General features: G+C 41.5%; 1 protein-coding gene and 1 non-coding gene across 3 annotated transcripts in view; one reads left to right on the top strand and one right to left on the bottom strand.

The window, feature by feature from the left end:
- The window catches only part of LOC124795148 (uncharacterized transporter slc-17.2-like), a 489,975-nt gene that overhangs the window by 380,912 nt on the left and 88,090 nt on the right, over nucleotides 1-20,973 (bottom strand). The window lies entirely within an intron of this gene.
- Trnaa-cgc lies at nucleotides 15,082-15,154 on the top strand. The gene has a single exon. It is a non-coding gene; the product is annotated as a tRNA-Ala (tRNA).

Here is a 20,973-nt window from a genome sequence, read left to right as displayed (position 1 = left end):
TAAAGGGATAATCTTAAAGTTACTTAAGAAATACTGTTTTTTTTTTTCTTTACTTTATCCTCCTCCTCGCATTGGCGATTTATATTTGGTTCAATCTTGACAGTTGAACGTATGATATTGTACTACTGGTCTGGACCCTAAACTAACATCGGAAAAATGCTAGTGGCTTCAGAAGCAAAATGTGTGGACTGGTTCGCATTGAAACTAATATTTCGCCCTCTATGTTCCTATTGGGTTCGGGTGTCAGTACAAATCAACAACAGTCTATTCTGTGCCACTAAATACAACTATAAGTTAACAATATTTTATTGTACCTAAAGAATATATGAAATTTGCTGGGTAACAGGTCTTATCTAGTCCTGCAACTTTGAAGGCTGAAGCAAGGATACGTAGTTTCTTCTGTCACCATGGATGCTATTACAATCTTAAATTAAGTTTTGTATCCTATTAGGAAACAGCTACAAAATAATGATCAAAATTCTTCTGGGAATTAAGCCGCGTCATTGCCCTGAGGAAGGCCGTTGCAATTCGGACGAAACGTCGGTTTTAGTTTATTATTGTTTTTAATTCTTAGCAATGACGCGGCTTAATACCCAGAAGAATTTTAATTACTATGACACCGGCCGCGGAAGCCTACGTTCTTATATCAGCTACAAAATAAGGTTATACTTTCTGGATAAAGTAAATTGCCTGTTCTTATGACAACCTACAAGGAAGATATGACATGTATTCACAGTTGCGAATACCCAATTACCTGTATAAGGGAAGAACTATGATGAAAATTTGTGGCTGACCGGAAATCGAACGCCGCTTTTCCCACTTTACGCGAGCGGTAGGGTTAACCACTTTGACTATCCATGCTTGACTCTCGACCAAACCCAAACTTCCCTATGTCGTCTTTTCTGTGTCACTACCTGCATGCGTGACCGAAGGTACATTACATCGTTCTTCTTGACAACACAGGCACTGCAATATCCTACAAGCAATATTTTCGTTTGCAGAAATGGTGCGTTCTTTTTTAAACAGCAGTGCCTTTGATTGCTCACCCAGTACGACTGATGTATTTAGTTTCGTCCCATGCTCCTAGTTTTATTAAATATTTGTTTATGCTACAGTCCACGATATATGATGAAGAAGAGTTAAGCTTCAAACAAAAGTTTATTCCTTGTCATGTCTTACAATTAGCTTTAACACAAGATTGGATATGTAGAGCATCTACAACTAAGCGTCATGATAATTAATTTAGAGAGATCTGCTTCAGTTGTACTGGTTATTTATTCAGACGCAGTTGTACTATTTATTTATTCAAACAACGACCTTTTTGGGGATTTTAAAATCTCATCTTCATGTGTATGAAAATGGATCTCACAAAATTAATTAACTAGTTCTGAATTGAGCGAATTATAATTTACTATATTTAGAGCGGTTTCCCCTTTAAAAGTCGCCTCAATGAGGATCAACGTAGTGTGTTTCCCATTTTTAATGACTTTAGGCTTACTGGTGTACCGAACCACTGTGTTCGACAGGTGACATCTGTGTATAGCCACAAACTCACATGTGTGGGAGCTGTAGCTTGGAAACATTGTCATGTGCGCTGGACGCAAGAGTACAACAACGGAGAGGCACTCTGGCAGTGGATGTAAATTACAAAGGACAACATAGGCACTAAACATCGCGTTACCACTGAAGTCACGCTTGCGTCATACAGTACCGTGTAGGCAACGCCGTTCGTGATTTGCAGCATCGTAGAGGTCCGCCAGCCATTCAAAAGATGGAGAGCTAATGACATCGAAAGAACTATCTTTATGTTAGTTGAATGGTGCTACTAACTTCTAATTTCCTTGTTATTTAATGATACAATGTATCTGAACTATGCTTAGTGAACTGATTTGGTAATGGTCTTTTCGAACTGTAATGTTTTTATTTCTGTTAGGTAAAAATGAATGTGGCGTTTTCCTGGCTCAGTGAGTAAATATTTTACTAAAATTCTAAAGACCTGAGGTTAGATTTTCCTAGGTTTTCCCTGGCACCTATGTAAGTGGATTATGAACGTAAAAATATCGATTTGCGCTGTGGTCCATCTATAACTGAACGATCACCGTACCACATATGATATTATCAATATGACTCTGTCTGACAGTGTACAACACAAAACTTTCTGTATCTTTACCACTGAGCAAATAATAGCACCAGTAATGTTCGTAATGAGGTTAATCACAATTTTGCCAATAAGTTTCACGAAATATAAATAGATTGTTTTCCTGTAATAGACTATCCTCACTGGTAACATTACTGAAGTTACCTTTCCAAAAATGTTTTGGTCGGTTCGGCACTGAGAGTAAACAAGTATCTACTTTTACTCTAAGTGACAGCTAGTATCGCAATCACCAAGCCTGCTGTAGTTGTCTCAATCCTATGATTGAATTACCCTGTATGATTTCAGAAGCAAAAATGAAATCTTGTAAGAAACTGAATATGGATCAATGTCATCGAAATTAATCATGCGCAATCAATTAAGATGAAACTATTTCTCCCTCCTCCTTCAACCAGCCGGGACTACGAAATTAATGTGACTTTATCTGAATCCAGATGAATTTCAATTCATCACTTAATTAGCACATAATGGACTAAATCTAGAACACTGTCACACCAGCGGAAAGATCTAAGTACACAAAAATAAAGGCAGTTTGATACACTGAGTACGATTGGCTGCGTGACGGAGCCCAGTGAATCTTGGTGATACAACAGCCCTCGAATTGAGATCATTAAGACTCCCAATGGTGGAAACAATTTAATTATCTGTATTTTTCCTGTACAGTGTTTCGAGACTGGGGGAAGGCTGCATAGGGAGTTATGCAGTAGTTTCCGGTTCTTAGAAGTAAAGAAAAGTGCTGCCGGAACTTCCGATTACGTCACGAAGCTATTTACAGTGAGAGCTTAGGTCAACAGTTCATTGTGATTCTTCTTCATCGAAATTTGCATGGAGCATTCCAGTGGGAATAAAAGGCACCACATATTTATCTCTTTTACTTCTGTTCTTGCCCAGAATGACGCAAGCATAATTATACCAGAGATCTGGAAAGGATGTACGAGCTTATTAGCCGAAGTGTTCGCCAAACGTTCCTCTTTTCGGTTATCCAGCAGCGTATTGTGCCATATCTAAACTTCTAAAGGATTCTATTTCTGTTCCGTGGACACATGATTTCTTTCTTATTCTCTCTAACTTTTTTTCTTTCTCTTTTCGAGCCAAACGGTAGAGGGGCCCACCCAGTGTAGAGCAAATAATAGAACAAATGGAAGAAAGAAATTCAATACGTAGAAACTAGAGCATGTTGGAACAGCTTCTACAATGTATTTTCGCATTATTAAGCCTCTGAGTTACTCTCGTTCTGGATCAAAAGGCTCCTTCTTTCACTTTAGAGCATTTTGTTCTCTTTTAATGATGATATATCAAACATGGTCGTTTTTGTTTGAAGGAGGCAACTCCATAGTCAATCGCCCTTTTTATACGTTTGACGACTCGATACTACCTGCCATTATTAAATGTGATAAAAAAAGTACTCTCTCTAGGAATTAGCAACAGCTAAACTGCAGTTTTGGTCTCATATGCTACGTCATAAAGCGTACGGACAGCAATGGATGGCAGCGGTGGCCGAGCGGTTCTAGGCGCTTCAGTCCAGAACAGCGCGACTGCTACGGTCGCAGGTTCGAATCCTGCCTCGAACATGAATGTGCGTGATGTCCTTAGGTTTAAGTAGTTCTCAGTTCTAGGGGACTGATGACCTCCTATGTAAGTCCCATAGTGCTCAGAGCCATTTGAGCCATTTTTGACAGGAATGTCAAAGCTTCTAAACTCTCAAATAACTACGAGAATTAGTATCGTCTGTGTTCGAAATTCGACTAGCTGTGTTTATAAAGTAACGAAAGTAAAAAAAAAAAAAAATACAATCAATGGAATTTTCTAATATGCAGATTCTTAGCTCTTACGAGAACACTCTGCAAAATGTTTTGAATTACAAAACCTGCACTGTAAATTCATCAAACTGCAATTACAATTCTTAAAATGATTTATAACAACCTTCAGTGAAATGTAAAAGTGTTTTTCAAAACAACTATAGAATTGTAGTTATGAGCGTCCACATTATACCTACAGCTTAAATTGCGCCTCTCTAGCTGTTCGGCCGCGCGGGATTAGCCGAGCGGTCTGAGGCGCTGTAGTCATGGACTGTGCAGCTGGTCCCGGCGGAGGTTCGAGTCCTCCCTCGGGTATGGGTGTGTGTGTGTTTGTACTTAGGATAATTTAGGTTAAGTAGTGTGTAAACTTAGGGACTGATGACCTTAGCAGTTAAGTCCCATAAGATTTCACACACATTTTAACATTTTGATCTAGCTCTTCGTCTTTCACCCTGACCCGTTAGTGTTCTTCTTCGAGGCAGAGTCTAAAAGAAATAGTTTACGTATAATAACGGAGGTCGTAGTTGTTCAAAATGTCGTTGTTGTCGTCTTGTCAGAAGACTGGTTTGATGCAGCAGGTCTCTTCATCGCAAAATATCTACTACAACCTATAACCTTTTGAACTTTCTTACTGTATACATCTCCTGCACTATATCTATACTTTTTACCCCCCACACTTCCCTCCAATACTAGATTGGTGACCCCTTGATGCCTCAGAGTGTATTCTGTACCCGATCTCATCTTTGAGTCAAGCTATGCCGCAAACTTCTATTCAGTACCTCCTTATTCAAATTTTGTGATAACGGCTGCAAATGAACGGCAAGTTAGCTCCGTTTAATCTCAGACGAAAGTAAACGAAAAAACGAAACCAGTAAGTGACATATTTCTACTCAGTGATGTACAACGTCTTGCACAGTCTGTGTTATCCCCGAGGGCTTCGTTACTAAGACGTTTGTTTCCCCACTGGTGACTTCAGCGACGTAGCAGTTGTGGCATCGTAGATGCTCGCTATGCTTGTGTTACTGCAAATGAACCGTCCGCAAATTTAAACAAGAACGTCACTAGAATGTGATTTCACGAAACATTTTTACTTTCGCTTGCCATTTCTACATTTCTACCATAGCATCTAATCACCACGTGGGGTAGAAACTGGTAGAAGTGTGAGAGACAGAGGAAAACTTTTCTCTTGTGTTTATGTCTACTTCCTTTTACTTATGTTAACAGCTACGTACACACATGACTTCAGCGAGTGAGAGGTGGGTTGCATATTAAAAAGAGCGCCAATATGTTTGCATACTAAAATTTTTAAAGGTGCTGATGAACTTAGCAGGAGGAGGCTTGTACCCCACTTTCCAGTCAGAGTCTTTTATGGAGCATATTCCAACTATTTTGTGCTCCGAGAGGATCGTTTTTCCACTGATTCCCTTCGTTTCCCAGGTACAGCAGGGCGTGTCACTAATATGAAAAGAACTTTATGGACCAGAAAAATTTTGATAATTTACTTATGTCAAGTTGAAATACTGCAAAACTAATTTTACACCTCAGACCGGATAAAGTGGAAACATTTTTGCATGTGCTTCAATACCGCAACATGGATTTCCCTGAACCTTCCGATAGTAACAGAGTCACTTTACAGCACATATCTCCGTGCTACGTCACTTTTAAAAACCCAGTTTTTGCCTCACGCCGAATTTTAGATTCATATTTTACGCTTTACAAGTAAGGAAACTTTGACCGCTGCATTCGGAAACGTATAAAAATATCAATAATATTTTCAAGCTAGTTCGAGATCCAGATCTTTGGAATCTTGTAAGAACTTCAGCCATTTGCTTTTCATAGTCGTCTTGGAATTTGCGGCTCGGTTCTGGCATCCAAAAACGGGGTTTTGGGATATTTCAGATAACTAACATAGGTTCTTGAAAATGAGAAGATGCCCCTTCTAAATAAATGCCAGAAGAACATACCTTTGAAATTTGAGTAATGTGCTGCGTTTAGATATTCTGGATTTTTGAAAACGGATATATGCCACTTCTAGATAAATTCCTGAAAAACATAGCTTTAAAATTTGAGCAATGTGTTGCGTTTAGATATTTTGATATCCGCTCCTGACGCCGAGAAATGGTGAAAAAGGCATTATTCGGTTTTTCTCAGGAACCGGCCATGAACTAAATGGTGCCTCCATAACCTCTTAAGGCAAAACTCGTGAAGTACGGGATTTTCGGATCAATTTAAGAAACTGTTCCTTGCTCTTCACACCTATTGTCCACGGGACACCGGAAGATATGTGTGGCGGGAAATCAATTTAATTTCACGCCCTTCCTGTTTTATTCGCTGACTGTACGCTAGATGACTGACAATTCTTCTTGAGATGTGCCCAAATTTCTATAATATTTCCTGCGTACCCATTACACAATCTCTCTTTTTATGACCACTGCCAACGACGACACTAAGTGTCGCCTGTAGGTGCTGTCTGCACATGACATGGCAAGGAAAGTACATAAATGGCGCAGAGAAAAAAGGGGAATCCTTCTAGCTACGATATGGATCGCAAATGCAGAAATCCACTGATATAGGTCGCTTTGACATCGGGTGGAATGTTACGGACCGGCGCCTGGGAACCAGCGTTTCGCAGAAGGCGTGGCTGGTCTATTGTTCCCATGCCTCGGCCGTGAGCATCTACGGGAAGCGCTAGAATGGCGGTGATACCGCGAATAGGTGACAAGTTGTAGGTCGTCTGAACCTCATCTCATAATTTGGAGGCTGCTCGATCTGGAAAGCAGGACAGACAGCGATCTACGGCACATCTGACAATAGAGCGTAATGCTGGTGCACGCATAAATGTTTGGAGTACGCTGTTCAGTGCGCACGGTTGAACATTGAGGCTCGGCAGTAGACGAACCATACTTTTCCCATCTTGACCCAACGTCATCTGCCGTGGCGCCTAGACATCGGGTGACAATGGCACCACGCAAAACCTAATCATCTTGTGGGTTGTAGCGAGCTCAGCCCCTACAGTGCAGACGATATGGAACTTTGCAACCCCAGAACTCCGCGGCCAGGCCAGCGGAGGCTGTTTACAGCACGCCAGACAGGTCATTAGCTGGCTGCATGGCGGTGGTGGATATCGCTGGCAAACAGCAGCTCTTCATGCATCCAATATGTCACAAGCCAATCGCAGACCCGTACGTATCCATCCACGAGGCAGATATCTGGGCCAGTACATGAGCTCCAGACAGATGGTCCATTGCAGCCAGCAACCTGAAGATCTCCACTATGTTGAGCCAAGGCCCGGGCCAGCGACTTCTAGACAGCACATCACCTTCTCAGGTGGGATTCTTAACTGATCAGCGATGTGCTTGTTGAAGCTTGTTATAATTGTACTGTCGTTCTTCTAGCCAACAAGATAGCGCCAGACTGAAGGTCCCAATCCTTATCGGGCCGGCCGAAGTGGCCGTGCGGTTAAAGGCGCTGCAGTCTGGAACCGCAAGACCGCTACGGTCTCAGGCTCGAATCCTGCCTCGGGCATGAATGTGTGTGATGTCCTTAGGTTAGTTAGGTTTAACTAGATCTAAGTTCTAGGGGACTAATGACCTCAGCAGTTGAGTCCCATAGTGCTCAGAGCCATTTGAACCATTTTTGAATCCTTATCGGACTTAGATACTTCACTATTGTTGGCTCTCAAGATTCTTCAGCAAAGAAAACCATAAGATTTATTAAGTGTTTATTCTACTTGAAGCTTGGTTTTGATCTTTCCTTTTTAAAAACCTGAAGTGAAAAATCTATCTTTCATTTTCAGCCTAGAGTTAACACGACTTATGGATTGACGTGCTCAAATTTAGGACCTTCCAATTGCTGTAAAAGCTAAATGAAAAACCATCAAATCAAAATAGAGTCACTCAATTATTTAAATAATATTTTGTGGGAAAGAACTGGCTTGAGACTTTTCGAACAGTATGATGTTGTCGGCTATTTTTGAAAGAGAATGATTTGGATGCAGGCAGTTTTCTTATTCTTTTTTCCGGTACATGTATGTTTCATTGCTAAAAGTTTAAATAATGTATGCCCAATATAATTGCATAAAAATGAACAAGTACATGGAGTTAATGGCTTTTCTAAACTACATCATGTTATTAGAAATCATTGTGAGAGTTGAAAAAGTATAGGATTAAATCAGATTTTGGTGAGTTTTGGGGCATAATGGGGTGAGTAGTTGGAGGGTTTCGTTTCTCTATATAAAAATTACGCCACGTGTACCACATTTGTTAATGAGATGGTAATAAAATCGTTATTTTCGATGTCTTGTAGTTCCAGCCTCTCTTTTCCCTTTCTGTAGGTGGGGCTTAGTCACCATGCAGATTCCGAAGAAATCTAATAACAGCAATGTTTTCCTTCCCAACACGGCTGTGATGACAAAACATTAAAAGATGTATGACTGATGTTATCAAGTATCACTCCAACATATATACACAGAATCCTACTTCTGTGAAATCTGATGTGACAGCTATGAATTAATGATGATGCTGGGGTTTTTATATACCTGTACACGTTTATTAATGGCCCATCACCTTGGTAACTTATACGTACCACATATTTCTAGATAACACTTTTTTGAAAGAAATATTCCAGGCGGACAGCCATTATGGCAGTGTGTGTTGATTAGCGCTTGTTTCTTGTAAGATTTCTATAGAAATAAAATAATAACAGCAGCAGAAACAACAACAACAACAATAATAATAATTATAATTATAATAATAAAGAAGTAATAATAGTACATGAAAAGTGAGGCAGGAAGATATGAGAGAAAAAAGAAATATATCACCATTACCAAAATGTATCAAAGAGGCAGTATGTACTACGACAGTTTCTGAGCTGTCTTAGGTATTCTCAGTGGCGGATTCCCTTTCGCTCTATCTTGAATGACACTATAGATCTGAAAGCAAGTTGACGGTGTGCTCAAGAGTTCCCATTTCACCATGGGTGCGATTTGCTAGGTACTGTAGATCCAGTATCCGTTTCAAACCCGGCTTATGATCCGAAGACAATTGGTTATCTCTTTTCATTCGGTTTTTCTTATCCTGGTATGGAGCCTTCTCCTTCTTGCACCACACATTGTATCTTTTTGCTCCGTCCATGCGTTAATTAATCATCTCACTTTCTTTCAACTGCTGTGAGAAAATTGGAGCTGTAGCATTCACAAAGCCAATATCTCTCTTCATCACGCAGTGCTTTGTAGATAGAAGTGCCCTGAAATTTGCATCCTTCCATGTGGCAGCAAACGCGTATTCTGTTGACATATTTTGTACCATTTCATGATGTTTAGTATTTTAGTATGTTCGAGTTTGTATACCATGATGAAACTGTCTATAGATTAATTATTACATTTGAAGATAATTTTCCAAACCCGGCAATGTGAAAATTTGTAGTAATTATATGATACATTATTTATTGTTGTATCCTTTATAATACCAATTGTATCCTTTAATCCAAATTGAATGTTTTACCTGCACATGTTGCTCACAACTGGTTGCTCATTTCTTTCATTCTGTATAAAAATTCCGGGTATGGACCATTTCCTTCAGATGGTGGACAAGACCAGCGGTTGCTTCAGTGTGAACCTTTTGGAGATCTTCCCTGACATTTGGTGGTCTGGGTTACTAGATGATATATGTATGTTCGTACAGCACTGGGAAATGAAATGCTGAAGAAAGGTTTTATACCGGATGTCTGCAGGTGTGAGTGACTATATATCCATAGGTAGCAGGGAATGAAAGATAAAGCCTTTCGTGTATTGTTTACAGTGTGATCTTCCGTGTACTCTTGCGCAATTTGCTCGCTTTGTCGCTGTACGGGGTGATTTTGCTAAATGAGAACGAACTTCTGAAAACGACCCCTGAGAAGATGAGGAGCAAAAGGGTCATATGAAAATATGGCCGAAAACGCAATCCAACGGAGGTAGTTCTACGTGAAGAGGGAGATAAAACTTTTTTGAGGGTGAGAACATAGCATGCGAGTGGGAATATTCTGCCCTGACTATCATTTTAGCTTCACACTCAACAGGGCAGTGAGCTAGAGCACCGTCATGAAGTAGCCACATTACCCTTCGTATCACCAAGGCACGTCTTCCAGCAGAAGAGATAGGGTCACTCGCAAGAGGTGCGGACATGCCTCGCGTGTGAGGCACTCTAGAAGGATGACCGGTCCCAGGAGCGGTCGCCAGTAACCTGCCCCCACAATTGAGGCTGAAATAATGCTGATGACTCGTTGCCAACATACCACTGGGAATCTCTATAGCCTACCAGTGGATGTCGTGCAAACTGACGATGTCGCCTCCCGTAGCAACGTTATGAACAGAAAGGATGACATATGTCAGCATCGCAGTAGCCTGAAAGTTGTGTTGGAGGATGATGCACTCAGTCTTCTGGCTTCACCCATGCTGGTGGGCCTTCTGCCTCGTGCTGATACCGGAGTCATTGTCACTGTTTTATTTTTAAGTGGATGTAGCTTTCTTACAATGCATTTCCGGCCATATATCCACATTACATTTTTTGCTCCATATTCTCTCAGGGATCGCTCCCTTCTGTTCGTCTCCAGTTAGCAAAATTGATTTGAATAAGATGGGTCATAATGAAGATGATGATGTTTGGTTTGTGGGGTTGCTCAACTGCGAGGTCATCAGCGCCCATACAAAGTCTCAATTTCTACGCAGCCCATTTTCTTTTCACAATCCAATCTAGTCACTCTCGCAAATGATGATGATGATGAAATGATGAGGATAACACAAACACCCAGTTCCCAGGCAGAGAAAATCCCCAATCCGGGCGGGAATCGAACCCGGGACGCCGTGATCCAAAGGCAGCAACGCTAGCCTCTATACCACGAGCTGCGGACATGGGCGGGAATGCTTTACCGTCAGTTCTTATGGTTCGGTCCGAAGACGCCTGAATAGTTTATAGCCGAAATATTAGCAGCAGAAGAATTATGGTTACTGTGAAATGAAAACAAAACAATAACCTAAATAAAGGTATACTGTTCGAAAGTGGACATTTGTGAAGCTAAAACCAGCTGCTAGTAACGTTCAGCGCTCCTTGGAATGCTGTTCAGAAAGCGGTCCTGACCTTACTGCTCAGGCTCTTCCACTCTTCATAAAAGGCTCTCCTGAGGTCACCCCATCCTACGAGGAGGGCTACCGCGACGACGAATCTCAAGGTTTCGACAGTCCGTATCCCGACCAAATGGTATATATATATATATATATATATATATATATATATATATATATATATATATATATATATATATATATCAACAATCTCAGATAAAACTGTTCATGGTCTCTTAACAATAACTGGCCAGATACACCTTTTAAATGTAGTTTGGCAAGTAATTAAGAAATGATATATGATTACTAGCCCAACAGATGACAGGCGCACCTCTCTGCTTAATTGGAGGGACATGAAAGTTGCCTGTATGACAGCCACTTTCAGTTTTCAGTTCTTTTATTACTTTATTTCGGAATCAGTTAATTCTGAAGCTATACTTCCCCGTCAGACTGTAGACACAGCGACCGACTGCTTTTAACAACACACGTCTCACAAGCTTCATGACCAGCATAGCACAGATCTTTCAGATGTTTAACCCAGAGTTCCTTGCCTAGCGGGGAACGCTGTGATTGGCCCAATGTACCGCAACCAGATCCTTTGACTTCCCATAAGCTTCAAAGAGGATACTATACCGACATCTGTTCTGCTCTGTCAGTTTTCGTTCATCTTGTTACAGTCTTACTGGGTTCATTAATTTGTTATATGGGTCAAAGGCTTATCTATAATGAGGCATAGTTATGTCAAGTCAAGGCATGTTGGGTTTACCTTAGACTTGGAAACCAAATTTCAAAAACGGCAACCGCTTACACACCATGTGTCAGATATGGATTTCAACCTCCGTGTTCCTCTATGACCGCTGTCAGAGACCAAACAAATCTTGCGAGTTATACCATCACGGATTAATATTATTTGAAATAAATTAAATTTAACCTTACAAAATAAGTTCAAAACCATATCCGGATCAAAATCATGGAACAACATTCATCTTCATTTCAATTTTTATTATAATACCATTTCCATATATATTCACCAGAACAAGACGTCGGCAGAGAGACCTCAGCACCAATGATGAAGGCTCCATTCCTTCATTTCCTTTGCCCACCTTGTTTGTAGTAGAGGGTGCTGGACGAATCTGTAGAGCTGCTCGTAATGAGCGCACAGAGGACAACTTAATCGTCTAGGTTTTCACAGCTCCCATGTTGCCTTAAAAAAATACAACGCGTAGTTCTTTCACATTCTCATTGAGGTAACTACCATCGTACGAGCCATAATTCGTAGGAAGACGTCATTAGCTGGCGTTCATCGCTGGAGACTACTACGAGGTACAACTAAAGTGTTTCGTGCCTCACGACAGTGGGTGAATATTCGATTGACACTGATGTTGATTACGCCAACACGACAGGCATCTTCCCGAATTGACAACGCCTCGTAGAGGACCGGAGCCATGGCATGGATGGTGGAGTGCAGTGTGCGGCAGTGAGGATCTATCGAATGTCCGCTGGCGCATACAAGACATTGTTGACAAAATACAGATTTATTTTTCATGGATACTCAGCTGTCTTCTTTAGTGACTGGCAGTAGCAAGACGAGCAGGCGAAACTTACGCATTGACCCCTGCGTGTCTCGCAGTCTCAGCTACCACAGTGACAAGGCTCCACGCGCAGTGGGCAGTTACCACACAAGGGGTTACTGACTTGACGCCCGCTTTGTCCCGGTGGCCAGCAGGTCAGCTAGCAAGTTACTAGGGTTCTCTTGGTGACGTCATAGACGGCGCCCCGGAGAAGCACCCGTCAGCGCTGCAAGAGGTGACTGTAATTATGAAGAACTATATCATCGCCTCTCTGTGAGAGAACGCTGTAAGATGCCTGTGTCTGCTCATAGGTGCAGGTCGGGGGGCAGATCTACTGCATTCTCCCGGGATGACGATAATTCGGTAGTTCACCAATTACATCAGCTAGGTCTCCAGGAGACCTGGTGGTATGAGGAACCCATCTTCTCAACAGCGAAAGCGAAGACAAGGTGGTGGCAGCAGACTTGGAACACGAGCACCAGCCTAACTATGACGCGAGAAACCAAGATGGCTCACCTGGAACATAAGAAGGCGATCAGCCTTGCGAACATGGCATACTGGCACAGCTCTATTAGGCTATTACAGTGTGGAATTCTGTCATGCTGGCCCAGACTTAAGATACTAGCGTGACTCTACTAGGACGTTAGAATCCGAGATGGTTGACCTGGAATTGAAGATGGCGATTGAGCATGACGTCCAGTGCTTACTGGGACAGAGTTCTGGAATACTGACACAATGACATCAGAGACAAAAGATTTTTATGCAGGTCCAGGCTTATCTGTTGACTTATATGACATGTTTCCAGGCAGCAAGTCACTCCTAAGTTTGGATGCGTCTTTATTTCAACAAACACCGGAAGGGGTAGCCTTCCAGACATTCCCCCCTCCCCTCCTCGACTTCTTCCCCGTAGTTAAGGTCCAGCTTCAAACCGTACACTGCTAAGTAGGAGCTCCTGAGATTTAAACGAACAGCTTTTCAAGAAGATGTCCCTTTCCCCGGTAGATAGGTCCGTGATGGCGCACCAGTGCAACCTGCCGGAAGGTTGGGCACAGCTGTCACCTGCTAGAGTCACTGTCGCCTAAGACATACGGATCCAGCAGACAGCTCACAGTCAGTGACATCTCAGGACAGAGAGGGACACTACACGCTTACTACCGTTTCGATAACCCAAAGGTACACTTGTGCAGTGGCTCTGAAGCTAAAGAAAAAGAGCCGTTCCATAATATATACTGGAGCCATCATGGCATCAGCTGCCATAGGTTGGGGAGGCTAAACAATTGAGGTTAATCCAGACAGCCATCCAGCCTAACCTTATCTAACTTGCTCTTCAACGCGATTCTCATCTTCCCTGGCCTGCACAACCGCCAGTTAAGTTCCTTATTGGGCCGGTGTGGGAAATGAAGGGAAGGAAGTACTCTGATATGTTGTTCTGTGTAGACAAGATGGGATGCTGATGCACTTACGTTGATCTAAAGATGATACAAATCAGAGCTCCAATTCACGGTGGCACATATGACAGCCACCAGAATGCGTTACTGTTCGTGTTTACTGTGGTTGTTGTTTGGACTAGCAGGGTATATAAGACGCGGGAACAGTCAGATGTTGAATGATTACTGAAGAACATGGAGGGACCACGTACTCTTGTGAGACAATCGGCATCTGGCAGAGTTTGAAGGGATCCTCATTGCGGGTCTCCATTTAGCCGGCTGGTCGAATTGTACAATACCCAGATTTGTGGGGCCTTCATATGTAACAGTCTCTCACGCTGGAATGCATAAGAACGTCAAGTCAGACATACTTGTCGTCAAGATTCCGGTCGACCACGTCTGACCACCATAAAGGAGGAAGTCTGTATTGTACACCAATTACGTCGTGATCCCCTCACATCCGCGTCTGCTAGCCGGCAACAAGTAATGGACCCCTGCAAAGTTCTTTGGCATCCCACAGCATTGGTCACAGACTATCAGCTGCCGGCCTAGGGAATCATCGTCCCATGTGGAGGCTGTCGTTCGCACCTCAACAAAAAGGGGTGCATTTGGAGTGGTACCGTGACCTGGAAGCATGGACTGCTGATGAGTGGCATCGCATTGTCTACGATAATGATCGAAGCAGACGAAATGAATTAAAATGTGTGCTACGGCCGGGACTTTTTTTTAAATCTCATTTTGTTCACTTTTGTTCGTTGCATCTGCTCGGGGCGGACGTCGTAAGACATCCGTATAAGTTCTTTGTTGATCGATTAGCTCATATTTTTTAATACAGAGGGCTGCCAACCCTCTGACCGAACTCGCTGAGCTACCGTGCCGGCAAGGAATCGAGCTCGGGTCTTCTTGCTTGCTAGACAGAAATGCTAAGCATTACACTACCACACCACAATAGTCAACATTGCTGCACGAACTACCTAAGGTGATTTCTCTCCTGCCCTGAGGTAGTTCGTGCAGCAACGTTTTCTATTGTGCTATGGTAGTGCAGTGGTTAGCATTTCTGCCTCGCAAGTCAAAAGCCCCGGGTTCGAGTCCCGGCCGCAACACAAATTTTAATTCATTTCGTCTGCCACGATCATTATCGTAGATAATAAAAAGGGACTTAAATGTCTCAGGGAAACATTTAATAATAAGATCTATAGCATCGCATTGTGTTCAGCGACGAATCACGGTTTGCACTGCCCCGTATGACCATCGCAGGCGAGTATGGCGGCGACCTAGGGAGAAGCAAAGCAGTGTTATTCCTGGAGTCATAGAGTGGGAAGCCATTGGAAATGATTTCAGGCCGCGGATGGCAGTAACTGAGAGATCTCTGATGGTACAACGGTACGTCACGGACACTCGAGTCCTCATCTGTTACAGTACCACGCTGCAATTTTGCAGCATGATATTGCTCGTTCACACAGGGGACGTGTCTCTACAAACTGCTTACGTGATTTTGAGGTACAACACTAGCAAGAAAGATCACTATTAGATATGTCCCTGTTAGGACATATCTGGGATAAGCTCGGACGTCAAGCTCGTCTCAGTGTGAATATCCAAGATATGAAGGATGATTACGGGAGTTGTGTGCCAGGTTGTCTCAGGAAAGAAAACAACAGCTTTGTGGTACCCCTCCCAACCGAAGCAAAGCATTCATCCAGGACAGAGCGGTTCGAAATCTTACTGATAACCGGCTTAATAGCCGCGGTGGTCTAGCGGTTCTAGGCGCTCAGTCCGAAACCGCGCGACTGCTACGGTCGCAGGTTCGAATCCTGCCTCGGGCATGGATGTGTCTGATGTCCTTAGGTTAGTTAGGTTTAAGTAGTTCTAAGTTCTAGGGGACATGATCACAGATGTTAAGTCCCATAGTGCTCAGAGCCATTTGAACCATTTTTTTGGACCGGCTTCATAGCGTCAAGGTCTTCGAAAATTTGACTCGATTTTGTAATCACAAGAAGAAAAACACATACGCTATTAAGCCGTGAAATTTTATTTCGGTTCATCCTCCTCTTCTGGTTGCTTCAGTTTTTTTTTTTAAATTTCATATAAATCAGAAGGGCCAGAAGCCGATATTAATCCGGCTACTCCCCGTTATATAGAGGGAGCTGTCCATAATACGGACAATAAGCGGCAATCGCGTTCTTCGATGACGCCAAGAAACGTGTCCCTTGTTATTTCGAAGTAAGGCTATGAAACAAGCAGCGGGAATGACCTTAAATTGTGCCTTTGGGTTCAATGGGTTCGAGAAATACAATGACGTGCTGTTCACGGTTTTAGATAAGGCGCTCTCGCTCTCGCTTTCTGTCTGTCTGTGTCTCTCTCTTTCTTATCATTATGGCCGTGTCATAGATACTGTAAGTACTTAAGTGTTCATATAAAATTTTTGTGTACCCTTTTTATGAGAGAATTGTAATTTCCAGCATAGTTTTATTTTCAGAGTAAGTGATCGCGAGCAGTTGTTCCCAGCACTTCACTGAGAGCAAAGTAGCTTGTCCCCACCGGCTCCCCTTGTCTCGTATCAGAAGAAGCTGATGCTTCAGCTGCTGTTCTGTAATGTGAGTACTTTGCGGTCCAAGGCTCGCTGTTCCGGCAAATAAAACAAAAACAGTTGAATTCGCTTTACATAACCCTTAAATGACGCCGTTTGTGCGCTCTAGTGGTCTGCAGCAGGCCTTAATAGTTTCCTCTTGAGTTGTTTGACTACCCAAAATTTCTTTCTACGCTGCTCCATTCCGTTTATCTCTGTAAGCTGCCTTCAATAAAAAGTCTAGATAATCTTTGCTGCCCCCTGTTATTTTCGACTATTAGTGTTTGCTCCATCACCACAGGTTTTACGCGTGTTGCACCAAACAATTATCCACAAATTTCGTTGCTTCCATATTTGGCTGACACACACTTCCTTTTACTTCTTACGTTAATTTGACTTTAAAAAATCCAACAGTAACGCCTTTTTACAAAAGTTGCTCTCCGTTCTACTCCTGTAGTCCATTTTTTTACTTTCACTCAAAGCTGCGCTCTTTCGCTCCATCCTTCAAAAATATGCCAGTATGTTGTTCTTACCGTACTTCCTTCTCCTAGCTCAAATGTTTCTAGGTATCAGTATCCCTTCACTTACTGTCTCGCAACTTCTGCAGTTCCGACGTTTCACGTATATCTTTTCTTGTTTCTACTATCCTTCTGTACTTGTGTATCCTCTAAGCTGCCGGTCATACTGCTGAGCAGTAATACGTGTTCCTTTCATTCAACGGGGAGGAGCATGTAATCCGCCACCTTCGGTGTTGATAGCTCCGCCCTTGCACTCTATTATTTTGGGGTTTTCTTGGATTTAGTGCTCTGCTTCTTTGACATACAAGATAAACGGCAGTGGCAATAAATTGATATCCTGTCAACCATTCAGGTAATAAGTAGGATTTTACTCAATTATCGTTTCTCTTTATTCGATTTTTTCTAGTTTACGAACTATAAATTATCTCCTTCTCATTCTAATTTGCTTTAATGAAGGCATTCTGCAGCTCTTCAGTAGACTAAAGCTATCTAGTGTCTCTTACTTCTTACTTCCATTACTAAACGTCTATCGAAAGTAGCGTCACTGGTTCGAATCTCGTAAGAAGCAATCATTTGTTTACTTTTCATTTAACTCCACTTCTATTAAGATATGGAAATTTTAATTTTAATTGCTAATCACATGAAAATGAATTAAAATTTGGTGGAGATGCGAAATGTCTCACTGTCAAACTGAAAAGTTATATGCATGGTGCACCAGAAACAGCTAACGGTTTTGAAAACAATAACTCCCGGTGAAACACGTATGTAACATAGCAGCGATGGCGAGGCATTGTAGCATCTGTGACCAGAGAGTTTGCGCTTGACCGCGCGAGTGTTGCGAGCGGTTCTCAGTCTGTCAGTCAGTCGTTGCGAGTCTGTAGCTCTGTCTAGTTGAGAGCAGTACTCTGTCAGTAGTCGTCGCGTGCTGTTCGCTAGTTGTCGCTATGCAGAGCAGTACTCTGTCTGTAGTCGTGGCAGTCTGTAGCTCGATTTAGTTGCGGGCAGTCGGTCAGTAGTAGTCATGTAGTGCAGTACGCTAATAGTCGTCATGCAGAGCAGTCGGTCAGTAGTAGCAGCCCAGTGCGGTTGTGTGATGTAGGCGGTCGGCAACACTGGTCAAGATGCTGAATGAGGTATACTGTTAATTAATATAATCATTAGATAATGTAAAAATTTATTTATTGTAATTATTCTCCAACAAGTGCCCCAATAACAATTTTTATTTCAAAAGCATTTTTTCAAAATTTAATTTTTATTGAACTAAAGATTTCGTTGCACTTCCCACTTCACTCCACTTTTTTTTAAAGAAAAATTTCAGTAAAATCACAAAAAAAGGAATATTATTATTTGCAACGCAGTTCCTCCAAGCCGTGCGCACGAAAAAGAGCAGAAATTTGACATCCAGTTATTCTGAGGTAAGACTTTAATTCTGATTGTTTTACACAGGGCCAAAGACCGATATTTCGGTTTAATTGAATTTTCTTATTACTGAATGGACTTTAATTTTTGTGAGGAATATATATTTGAGTCAGATTGCTAATTTTTGTTTAATTGTCATTGTCAGTAGATTTCATTGTGGGCAGGTTACGCTTAGCGCAATGTCCATTAGCATTCATAATTAAATACTGTCATATTTCTTTCTTTCAAATTTTTGTGGGGAGGTTACACTCGGCTCCCATTTGTATTAAATAATATTGTCTTTCCTTTTAAATTATGGTGGGGAGGTTACACTTGGCGACACCCAGTCCAGGATCGTATTTCGTTGAGAGTCTTTTGAAAAACAGTCAGATATCTGCTCTTATTTGCTTAGATATAATTAGGATTTGGCGCTACGCTTTTACTAATCTTGTGACTTTATTTCTACAGGTCAACGGCAATTCGTTGCTCTGTTGTATTTGTGTGTTGCTTTTGCATTGTGCTTATTTATTTTGGAAAAATTTTGACTATTGTAAAAATGCCGCGAAAGACTGTGAATAGTGTATCGCGAGGTATTATGAACGAAATTACCGACTTAACCAGCGTGACCGATGGTAATTGTGACACGCAGTGTAATGATGACAATCCTGCGTTCACTGACAATCAATGCATTCGAACCACTAATGATGATATTTATCTTAATTATGAACAAACGAACTCGATTGTGTCTTGTGTTGATTTGACAACAATTGATGACGTGGAGCGGTCTATAGTAATGAGCGCTGCCGAGCTTAACACACCCGATTTGGAAAATTCAAGTAACGTACAGACAAATTTGTCTAGTGAAAATGAACAGTGTACTGAAAGTAAGACGGATTTATTTAATTCCGAAATAATGTCTGACAGTGTACATCCGACTGACAAACTTTTTTCTAAATCTCAGAATAACCAAATGGTTACAGTAAGCGAGAAAGTTCCAGATCCACTATTGAACAGCACAGAGAATAGAAATGCTAATCTTGAATCGGATCTAATTATGGCATTTTTGCGGCAAAATTTCAAACAGTTTAATGAAAAATTTAATAAAAATGACGAAAATCTCAAACAACAATTTAGTGAACAGAATAAAAAATTAGACAAACAAAGTGAAGATTTTAAACAACTCAGTGAACAGGTCAAACAACAGAACGAAAAACTTGACAATAATGCCGAAAATCTCAAACAACTTAATGAAAAATTAGACGACAGTTCCAGACAGCTTAGTGAACAAATTAGAGCCGTTGCCGCGCAGTGCCATGACACTAAGGAACAGTTGCGCGTGGAAATTGAGGCTTGTTCACAAAAAATAGCGAAGAAATTAAGTCTGTTGCGCAGGAATTAAGGGAAATGCAAACAGCCGCAACAGACACATTCAGAGACGAAATTAGCGGAGTCGCTAAACAATGCTCTGAAAAAGCTACACAACTACGGGACGAATTTAAAGCAATGACAGCAGAACTTTCGCGCACAATGGATGAAAAGATCGACGCGAAATTCGAACAGCAGAACATTCAGATTAACGAGCGCTTTAATCAACACATACAAAACAGTGATACGCGTTTCCGCAAATTTATTCAGGATCAAAATAAAGTGAAACGTCAGGTTATGGAAACAATCACTGCACAAAGACAAGAGGACAAACGTAAAATGTTCGCGAAATTGAAGACGTATGTAGACAATAATATTACTACAGTGTCCGACAAAATTAATACCATAGAACAGTTGAACGCGGAATTACGGGATGAAATTTCTGATCTTAAATCAGAAACAGATACACACACAGTAAATATTCAAACAGTGACAGACAGATTCGAACAATTAGAATTAACACAGGATTGCGATGTGATCAAAGCTGATGTTAAAAAACTGAGCGAAACTACGCGTAAGTTGCAAAAACAGATTAATGCGTCTGTTTCTAAAACCGAGGATCAGGTTAAAATACTGACTGAAAAATGTGATGAATTGGCCAGTCGTATTGATGTTATCGAAAATACTAATGACAATAAATCAGACGATACTGCACCGGTTTCATTTAACCAAACACTTGAATTTCAAAATTTACAGCAGACAATTAATGAGATCGATTCGTCTAATGACACGTTGCGTAGAAAGTTATCGAGTTTACAACAAGAAGTAACAGAGATGAAAAGCTTTTCAGTTAATAATAACATACCACAACAGACGCCACTTTATGAACATTTGTCAGACTCACGCAGCGCGTATAATTTGGGTAATCTACAGAGAGTACGGGACTTAGATTCCGAACAACCACAGTTCAATAGATACTCTTACGATCCTGAACCTGTTCCATTACACAGAGATGATAATTTCGACTACAAACATTTTCTGTCAGTGAGAAAGTTTAAGGTTTTCAAAAACGATA

This window comes from Schistocerca piceifrons, chromosome 4 (genome assembly GCF_021461385.2).
Source record: "Schistocerca piceifrons isolate TAMUIC-IGC-003096 chromosome 4, iqSchPice1.1, whole genome shotgun sequence".
Taxonomy (NCBI): domain Eukaryota; kingdom Metazoa; phylum Arthropoda; class Insecta; order Orthoptera; family Acrididae; genus Schistocerca; species Schistocerca piceifrons.
Note: the sequence above shows the minus strand (reverse complement) of the source record. Positions and strands in the feature narration are given on the sequence as shown.